At 33.0% G+C, this 11,274-nt stretch overlaps 1 long non-coding RNA gene across 1 annotated transcript; it reads right to left on the reverse strand.

Annotated features, from left to right (window-relative positions):
* Positions 1-1,791: 1,791 nt before the first annotated feature.
* Positions 1,792-10,754, reverse strand: LOC134283387 (uncharacterized). Its single transcript, XR_009995470.1, has 3 exons — positions 10,593-10,754; positions 10,307-10,445; positions 1,792-1,836 (listed from the first exon to the last, which is right to left on the reverse strand). It is a non-coding gene; the product is annotated as an uncharacterized LOC134283387 (long non-coding RNA).
* Between the last annotated feature and the right edge of the window lie 520 nt (positions 10,755-11,274).

The raw sequence follows: 11,274 nt of genomic DNA on the forward strand, positions 1-11,274 counted from the left end.
ATCTACAGTTTTACCTCTGAAATTGCTGCATATACAGCAGTAGTTCGTCTTCCGCGACCAATACCAAGAAACTGCGTTTTTGCTCGATTGTATGTCATAACATAGAACTTTTACTTACAAGAACACATTTGGTGACAATTAAAGGCCTATTTCATTTGAATTAACCGTGTTTCTAGAATTTTTTATTTGTAAAATAATTTATTCACTATTTAGTATTAAATCTTTGAATGGAATTCTAAATGAATAATTTAATCTCATGTGCTCAGGTAACGAAGAAAGACTAATTCGTGTTACATATGTCGTATAAAGTCTGAGCTGCATTTAATCAAAGTTTTAGTGTAGGATCTAAGCATATGTACATGTATATTCCCGAGTAAAATACACATTTTGTTTTAGATCAGAGAACTGAGAGCAGAAACACGAAATTGATACAATAATTTCCTAGCGTATTTCTCGTTAATTAACTGAAAACAATCTTTTCTTAAGTGTTATTTATTTTTTTTAAATCATTTCAGTGTAAGTACATGTATTTATTTTTATAAGTTATTCTTTTTTTGCAAAGTGTGTAAAAAACAATATCAGAGAGAGAGAGAGAGAGAGAGAGAGAGAGAGAGACTCCGTGTAACTGACATACATGTACATCTGTGAAAAAATATAAGTACCGTAATTTTATTGAATTCAAAATTAAAAATTCTAATAATTTTTAATTTTCACAACTATGGTTCATATTCAACTGTTCAACCCATTTACATATTCTCTGTACCTGTACGCACGGAGGGGGGGGGGGTGCGGGGTCAAGGGGTTTAGCCCAACCCCCACTTTTTTCCCAATATTACTTTTTCTATTGAAAATGTTCATTGATAGACAGGTTGCCAAGCCCCACCCCCACCCCCCCCCCCCCCACACACTCACAGTTTATACTACGGTAAAGTTATATAAGGGAAATGTAGTATTGTATGCCAAGGAACTGGTACTGAAATAAGTAGCTTTTTCAACTTTGGGAAAGGTTTTTCTTTGCTTGCCAACTTTTCCAGGTAAGAAAAAAATATTTCTTTGGCTACCCCCCCTTTTTTAAAGACGATGCTACGTGCCTGGCTAATTCGTATAGCTTTCTAGAAAGGGGGGGGGGTAGATAAATAATTTATTATCTAAAAAAAAATGCAAACCGTTTCCTACTTTTAAAATTTTTAAATACAGCGTGTAAGTTGATCACTATTTTGTTGGATTATCGTATCATGTAGTCCGCGGAAGTTATGCTAGTGTTGAAGAGTTCCGATTTTGAGGGGAGATAACTCACTTTTGAAAATGGGGAATGGAGAAACCCTCGAATTCATGGCCATACTCAACACTTCTCCAACCACGAATCCAAAGCTCTAAAAAACAACATTTCTTTCTCGAACCTCGAAAATTTAACCAAACGAAAATTATGTGATTTTATATTTGTTTTTAAAAACAGGTCGTTTTGGACTGACATTTTTCATACGTCTAGATTGAGGCCATTGTTTTATACAAACTTTAACTATGGATTGTTCCTTCATATGGCTTGCGACGGGTGTGACCAGTTAACGGGAAAATCTTTCTTCCCTTAGACCTGATCCTACCTCTAGTGAAATTTACAGGGGTTTTATTTTATAACCTGTTCACGAATTTGTACTCTTTAAATGATTTCTGAGATCGATCATTGTTTTTATCTTCACCTTTGACATACTAAGTCTTTGTGTAATTAGTAGACTTATCCACAGCTTACCCTTTGAAATCCACTTGATTCGGGTCATCTGTTATATAATATTTGGATTTTCCATTGGTTTCCATATTGAAGTCATTCGACTATAAAATCTAAAAAGTAAAAAAGCATGTCTTTAATTCCATTGTTTCATTGATGATGATTTCGTTTTTAAATGAAGACTGAATTTTGACACAACCACATGACAGAAGCACGTGCATTATTTTTCCCCCTCTACGTTCTATTTTAAGAAAAAGAAGCTACATAATGAAACAAGTTTAATGCAGTAAAAAACTCTCGAAGCAGAAAATATCTCTGACCAAAGAGAGGAAAGTACGACGGCGTATTCGTGCCATTTTAACAATGTAGAAATTTTTTTTAAAATCGTTTGAATGATTTAAGAAAACGTTTGTACGATTTAATAAATTGTTTGTACAATTTAACAAATCGTTTGTACAATTTAATAAATCGTTTGTACAATTTAATAAGGACGTTTGTACAATTTAATAAGTCGTTTGTACAATTTAATAAGTCGTTTGTACAATTTATTAAATCGTTCATACGATTTATTAAAATAGTTTGTACGATTTTTATAAATCGTTTGAACAATTTAGGAAACCGTTTTTACGATTTAACAAAACGTTTGTACGATTTAAAAAATTGTTTGTACGATTTAATAAATTGTACAAACGATTTAATAAATTGTACAAACGATTTAATAAATTGTACAAACGATTTAACAAACAAATTGTACAAACGATTTATTAAATTGTACAAACGATTTACTAAATTGTACAAACAATTTATTAAATCGTACAAACGACTTATTAAATCGTACAAACGACTTATTAAATTGTACAAACGATTTATTAAATTGTACAAACGATTTATTAAATTATACAAACAATTTGTTAAATCGTACAAACGTTTTCTTAAATCGTTCAAACGATTTAAAAAAAAAAATTCTTCATTATTAAAATGGCACGAATACGCCGTCGTAGGAAAGAGACATAGACTCTAAAGTAAATACATTTCAGCTTTAAAATTTCAGTATTGATATATTTTCATTTTTTTTTATTCTCATGAAAAGAATCCTAAACATTGATAAAACAAATACTTACACACACTGTGATATATGTTAAACTTTCAATTCTGAGAGATTTTTTTCACAAAGTTTTAGTAAAAATTTAGTTGCATCGTCTGAAGATAAACAAATAAGTCTGCCAAAAAGAACATTTAGCTGAAACAGTTTGTTTTTTCACCTGAATCACTTGAAAAATTACGATAAACGTTTCAGTATCAGTATTGATAAAAAGAAGTCTTATTTTTTAATTTTCAGGGGGTACTGGAATGCGGCGTGTATTAATTGCTCTCAGCTTCATGAATGATGTTTATTCTAAAGATAATACTTATGAAGACAACGCCCCACTTTTCCTGAATCAAATGAGGACAATTTATTTTCATCCCTTATTATGTTCCCCAAACGAAGTTGGGGAACATATTGTTTTTACTCTGTTTCTTATTATTATTATTATTATTATTTTTCTTCTCGGGAAAATTTTGTCCGCGAATGATCTAGTAAACTACACATCCAATTTAGGTGAAATGTTTTTAGGGTCAGTAGACATGTTATGTAGATTTGCGGAATGAAGGTCATTTTGCGCGCACGTGCTTGCAAGAGCGCGCACGTGCAAAACGTGAAATGACCAATATATAATGGATTTAACCGTAACTTTTCTATTTTTTGACGAAATGTTTTGAAACTCATAATGTAAGGATATATTAGTAGTATGCACAAGATGTCATGGTCAAAATAGCAAGATCTCACGTGCATGCACGTGCGCTTCGCTCTGATTGGCTGAAACTAAAGTCTCAATATCTTTCTTGCTTTTTGACGAAATCTTTTGAAATTTTGAACATAGCCATGCATTAGGATTTCCTACAATATGATATATAGCAATTATCATGAAAACACGTGCATGCACGTGCTCTGCAATCTGATTGGCTGAAACTTTAAATAGCTATAACTTCCTTGATTTTCAACCAAACAGGATGGGGTTTGGAACATAGATATTTGTAATGGACTTCTACAAGAGGGTATGGTCACCATGCACAGGCACACACGTGCGTGTACGTGCGCTGCAATCTGATTGGCTGAAACTTTAAATAGCTATAACTCCCTTGGTTTTCAACCAAACAGGATGGGATTTGGAACATAGATATATATAATGGACTTCTACAAGTAGGTATGGTCACCATGCACATGCATACATGTACGTGTACGTGCGCTGCAATCTGATTGGCTGAAACTTTAAACAGCTATAACTCCCTTGGTTTTCAACCAAACGGGGTGGGATTTATAACATAGATAGATGTAATGGACTTCTACAGGAAGGTATGGTCACCATGCTCATGTATGCATGTGCGTGCATGTGAAATGGGTAAAATCAAAAATACACTTGAATGTGTGTTTTTTTTTTATACTTTTGGATTAAGTACTTTAATATTTAGCACATTAAAATATTTAGATTGTGTAGACAATATGATATGTTCATTACGCACGTGCATTCACATGAGCAAGTGTGCAATGATAAAATTTGAATGAACATGGTACACTTCTGGGTAAACGTTCTTGAAGTCTCAAATGCATAGAGTTTATCTTATTTAATTACGCTTACAGGGAATATGACTATGAAAGGGAGTTGGGGAGCGTTTGGGGAACATCTGTAACGGTCCCCGTTACAATTAGCACTAGTTAACATCAAATTCGATAGATAAATTGTTTGAAAATGATAAAGAGCATACAATTGCTTATGGTAGTTTAAAAAATCTCGCATGGAGAATCATAATTTGACTTAATGAAAATTACTTAGTAACTTAAACGATTTGAGAGGTAAAGAAACTACATATTTTGATACGTTTTATCGGGCAACATTGTAAAATTGGGCAAAAATCTACAAACTATTCTAGAGCCAAATCATTTTGCTGTGTAAGAAACTGAGCAGTGAAAACTTCAAAATATACCAAATGGAATTTGAAACAATATGTAAAAAATTGCTTCTTCATTAAAAGGAAAACTCAATTTGAAGTTTAAAATGTAGGACCATTTGGTAGAGATACAGTAAATATTGATAAACAAAATTATATCAATGTTAGTATTCTGAACGTTCATAAAATAAGTATTTGTACAAACTGTTTATATCTGAAGGATTTTGAACAGAGCTTGCACTGTCTCAGTTGTGGTATGTTTGTCTAATTCCTATCTCCTAATGCCCCTTTATAACTATGCCGACGGGCGAGAATCAATATTGAAGCCTCACAAGACTCATGAATCTATCCAGCACGTCACAAAGACGAAAATTAAATCTAAGAAATCTAATTCTTTGTATAATGATGAGGTTTATCTAATAATATGGCTGGAAAGCCTGTGAAAATTACCACTTTTTAGCAGCAGTTGTAAAAAGTCGGATCATTGTTATCTTTAACCAGAAAGACAAATCGCCGTTGTTCTGTGAGTGGTGATTACTAGTGTCTCGACTGATATAACGGGTTAAGGAAATGTAATATGGCTATTGATGTCTACTGACATTAGAAAATGTGTCTTATTTTTTGACAAGATCTGCAAATAATTTACATTTATAGATTTATATATTGTGTAAAGAAAACAGAGTCGTGAAACTCCTTCAAGGAATTAATAATTATTTCATGCCTACGTTTTTTTTTGTTTTTTTTTGAAATTACAATATTGTAAATAAAAATATTTCAAAATGTAAATTTGTATTTATAATTGTACCTGTTTTAAGTTGTCAGTAGGTCATTTTAAACAACAGCTTTTTAAAATCACTTCGCTTCAAGCGTAAATTTAAGTGTGTTCGTTTGTTTTCCTTTTTGCTATATTTTACTATTAATTCACTCGAAAAGCTAGAAACACTCGGCTTTATTAATATTTGATAACAAAACATGTCATGTCTGCAGTATTATTAATGTTTTCATCCTTTTTTGTATTTCTATAAAGAGGAAGTCTCTTGCTGTGGCCTTCAATTTGACATTAAGGATGAAGTTTCATACATTTTCTTTATTTGTTAATTTATTGGTCACTGTAGTCTCTAATAGTTGAGAGTTGGCATCTTGATCAGAATGTCTGAGTTAGAGGGACTGCGTCGAACAAGGAAGTGTCTTTTTCTTCACAACGCGCCTGGCATTAGAAGTGGTAATAAATACCAGGGTTTCAGATGGTACCTCTAAAAACGATTTTCGTAATGATATGATGGAGAGCTTTCAATTCTCATTGACCCTGAATGTCCAGTTAAAATTTGAAGCCTTTCACCTTATATGATGACGTTTCTATAGATATGAAAAAAATCCTCTAATTGGACCTTTTTTTTATTTATAAACAGAAGGCAAAAAAGAGTCAGTCAAATTTGTTTCAATTTTTGATAATTTACTAGATTGATGGCAAAATTACAACTACTTAATTGATATTAAGGTATCAACAATCTCCTTTACAGCCAACATTTCGCAAATTTTATGGTCTATAAAATCCGTACCTTGCTTGCATCCTTTCGATACATTGAATATTGAATACAAATCATTGTCCGCGACTGACCCCATAAAAATGGGTAGCGACTGTTCTTTCGCAATGCGCTCGGCACTTTGAAGTGAAAGTTGCGGGTCCTTCGGATGAGACCTTAAAAACAGAGGCCTCGTGTCCTGGCAGACGTTGGCACGAAAAAGATCCAATCAAGAAAATGGGGTAACGTAGGGTTTGACCAGTTGACACTGAATATTTGCTCCACCATGGCACCTGTTCCAATTTTTGAAGTTTTCAGGGGTATGTGAATGCCCTGCTCTCAATTTATATCGTTTATTTGAACTTTTGAAATCTACTGTTCGTTATCTTCCTATTTTATCTTTGCCTTTATTCACTAAAAGAAATTGCTTTTATGCTTGAAAGAACTCTTGAACAGATGACATGTATATTTCATCCTATTATTTCTTGCAAAGAACATGTATTTCCGAACAATGACCTCTGGGCATTTTGTTTACGAACAAAATGATTTTGTTCTGAGAGTCGGATAATGAGAGTTTTGTGACGATTGCAGAATTCACGCGATTAAACAGGAGACCCAAGGGCCTTAAAAATCCCCAGAGTAACTATACAGCACCTGTTGTTAAACTTATGCATGAAATATATGGAGATAAACGAACAATATTTAAGCTCAAAGGTCCATTCAGACAATACAAATTAGAGTAGAACAAACACGGACCTCCAAAACATAGAAGTATGATCAGGTTCTATGGAGAAATGAACATCCCCTTCCGACTAGTCACATCCACCCTGTGATCGGGAAAAACGAAAAAAAAAAGTAGCCGATCCAGTGTTTAAACTAGAGGTACTCTGAGCACTGAGCTCACTAAATGATATCCCCGTCTCGCATATGATTATAATGGCAAAGTCCATGTTTTGCTCTGGAAGACCCGAAAGTGTCAGATCAAAATGTTAAATACCGGGGTATTGTTGCATTATGTTATAAAGACTCTGTGAAAGTATCATTAAATATTCAGTGGTATAGGAGGAGTTTCGGATAAGAGATGGGTACCCTTTAATATTATAGAAAGAATGGCAGTATAAATTAATCTTTGTGGTATGAAACCCGAAATGAGTCCGATCAAAAAGGAAAGTAGAAGGTGCACAATGGTACTATGTATCAAAGATTCCATGAAAATCTCATTAATTAAATTTCACTCAGTTGTAGAAGAGGAGTTGCGGATAAGAGATGGGTACCCCAAAGCGTAAAAGACGGACGGACGTACAAACAGACGGTCGGACATCCTGATCACTTTAAACCCTCCCACTTTTCATGCGGGAGGTGTAAAATGGACAAATAATAAGTATGAAACCTTCAGTCAGCATTTGACTCAATGGTGTATTGTATTTCCTGGCAAAGTCATTGTATCGACCAAAAGTCTTTCAGAAAGAAGACTTCAAATGAGACGGTTTTATCCTCGTTTCATTAACTTGTTTGTCATTAGCTCGTCTCTTTTTAGAAATTGTTTATAAATAGAGCATCCTCTTCTGTATTGAATTAACTGAGAACTAATATAAACCCCATATCATCGCCCGAGTGGCCTAGTTGTCAGAGCGTCTGCTCTAGAGTCGCGAAGTAGATTTGATCCTTACGTCGCAGGTTCAATCCCACTGTGCAATGTGGAGACCAGTCCTTCGAATGAGACCGTATAAACCTAAGTCCTTTGTCAATGAAGGTGTTGACCCGAAATACCGGTAGATCCCCCACTGCTCAATGGCCCTGAGTGCCGAGTATAGGTCAAACTCTGTAGCTCTCCACCACTAAATGAAGGCATCTCCATATGAGTGAAGAGTTCTCGAGAGGGACGTTAAACAATAAAACAATCATTAATACCATATGCAGGTGTGAAGGATGCACTGCTACATAAGTAAGGGAGTAGAGGTCATCACATTTATCTTTAAGCTTGGTTGTTGCAAATTGGCTTACCATTAACGTCTTTTCTAGTAAAATATCAAAATATGAAAGAGATGTTTCAGACTCTGTGATATCTTTTATTTCAAGATCACTAGGATATATCGAGTTGACATACAATGGAAGCTATCGTTAATTGATAATACGTCGTCCATATATATAAATGTAGAGTTGGTCATCAGTTGTCGAATGTACGTACTTTCAGAATATTTTTAGTACACGATTTGAACCAATAAAATGCCATTTTCCCCCACCTCTCCAACATTACTCAATGTTTGCTAGTGAAGAAGAATTTTTCCAAAAAATAAATATGTATTTTTAAATTACTGTTGAACAGTGGACAGATTGCCGGTAATGTAACATCGGTGGCTTAGAACTTTTTAAAATAATCTCTTAACCCCATTACTTGTGATTAACACCAGCTAGTCCCGAGTCTATACAATGTATACATGTACCTTAACACTTTTTTTGGACTTGAACCCCTTTGGAAGCAATTTTAGACTCGTGACTAAAGAAGAAAACAGCAATAGCCAATAGGTAACCTAAGTGTATCTAGTGATTTGTATTTCGAATCAAACACTTAAGAGTTTATAGCATATTCAACCACTTACAAAAATGGCTACTACATGTATACTCAGCTCTGTTATCAGAAAGATACGCGTACTATACTAGCATGAAAGAAAAAAGCCACGGATATCAGACGTAAAAATTGGGTTCCTATACATCTAAGTATGCTATATAAAAGTATAGTCTGGCATAAAATGCGGGTTTTGTTACAGGTTTTCTTCTTTTTTTAATTAGATAACAAGATAACATATGTAGAATTAATCAAATAAACTCTGCCACACTGAAGTTTTATAAAAAGTTAGGACAAAACGAGAATCGTTTAGCCTCTATAAATTGTCAGATGATTGTAATCGTAGCATTCAATTGGTTTCTTTTTTCAAAGTACTTCACAGAAAGATATTTGCATTTGCAGAATTTTATCATAAATTCATGAAGTTTATTTATTTTATTTTTTTTTTTTTGAAACTAAAGGAAAGTTGAATTGCTATTAAAGTTTATTACAAAACCTGTTTTGTAGATACATATATGGATAAGAGCGTGTTCTAAGCATGTATAATTTGCAAAATCTTAACACTGAAAGGTTGCGCAAAAGCTAGACTGTTATTTGTCCCCATATAAAATCATTAATAAACAATTTTCTAAGAACAGGAAGCATGCATCAATATATATCTTTAACACGATTCATCTACATGATTATAATATACTCTTTTCTGATCTCCATACTTTATTTTGAGAAAGGTATAATAAGGGTAAAATATAGGGTAAGATTTTAAAGGTGAGCTGTGGGCTAAGTTGTTGCAATCAAAAAAGTATGACTTTTGGATATAATTGAACATTATACATATCTTAGAGCAAATGAAATTAGCGAAAAACTGTGTCATATTTCATATTTGATTTTAGCTATCAAAAGAGTCAAATACACAATCAAATACGCTCAAATACACAGATCAAATACTAGCGTCAGGAAAGTAAATGATAGATATAATGATAAGTGTACTTAATAGAGAACTATCTACTTGTGTAAAGCAAGAAGAAATGACATGTATACATATCTTTCTGATCTATTTCCTATGATAATATAAGTAAACTTTCCTTAATATATTTTTTAGAAATTGATTTAATAGTGAATACATGAACATGTGAACGTTCTTTCACTCACAACTGATTTTTTTTTCTTTTTTTCTTTTTGTAAGTTTATGACACTCGACATATTTTTTGTTTAATTTTGCAAAGAGAAAGATTTTAAATCAACTTAAAAAGGAAAAGATTCAATAAATCATTCATATCTTGATTAGAAATACAATTTAAAGAAAACATTCGAAAATCAGCACAACGAAAGTTTTTTTTTTCTAAATAACATTCTACTATTACCCTTGGTAAGACTACGACATACAACATTTTATTATAATCCTTAATATTATTTAGGTAAAAGTTGTTTTTAACGCAGATCGTTAAAAAATATTAGCACAAAGTTAATTAAAAGTAAAATGAAAACACAGAAGAAGCTAGTCCTTACCTCTTGTCTTTAGAATAATCCCTGAGTTAGTAATCATTTTTGATGCGCAGCACATGTATCATATATCACATTTTACCCTGGACAGCTTACTCACTATATTGGGGGAGGCAAATTTATTTTATCGTTTTCACCTTATTATCTGAAAAGAATATATATTTGAATATTATAGAAATTGTTTTTATCAATTCTCAATTCTCCTAGATCGCGTTTTGTAAAAGAAATAGATTTATTTTTTGAAATATTATCTGCGTATTTCTAATTTTAAGACTTTTTTAAGACCCTTTACCTTTTTTCCGCAATAAAATCATTGTCTATATATCGGATATTAGGAAAATTCTTGTTTTATGAAAAAAGTCAGCATGTAACACAACATTAAAAGCCTCATAAATTTCATTTAAACAGCGCTATTTCAAATGATGATAATTTCGTAGAAGCGTGTGTTATGTTACCTAAACCCCAACAGTATATATCTCCTTACTCAGGCAGTAGGCAGAGCATTTCCTAGAGTTTTCGCCACCTTCTTAGCACAGATGGCTAGTGTATGATAATCATTTCCAATTGATTTACCCGCAGATTGGTTTCGTGTTCCAAAACATCCGCCATTATTCTGTGTTTGTGAGTCGCCTGGATTCCAAAAGATGTCAAAGCCATTTCCTTTGCCTGCGTTCTTTGGTGAAGCATTGAGTAAACATTGCTCAGCAGCGAGTATTTAAAAAACAGACTTACACACAAACGAAATATTTTTTGATGTAAATATTTATACAGGGTGAACTTACTTAATTTGTAAAGCAATAAGTCCTCTCGAAACTTTCTGAAAAATATTTGGTTTGTTTATAAAATGTAACTGTTAACAGATGCTGAATGAATTTTCCTAATTGTAAAAACCTAAGAACCTAAGTTGGTGCTTTTCTTGTTTATATATTATGTACAAGCAAACTGACCAAACTTGACCTCACAGCTTTTATCGC

This window comes from Saccostrea cucullata, unplaced genomic scaffold, assembly GCF_032062105.1.
Source record: "Saccostrea cucullata isolate Sc308-1 unplaced genomic scaffold, CSIRO_AGI_Scuc_v1 ctg5064, whole genome shotgun sequence".
NCBI lineage: Eukaryota > Metazoa > Mollusca > Bivalvia > Ostreida > Ostreidae > Saccostrea > Saccostrea cuccullata.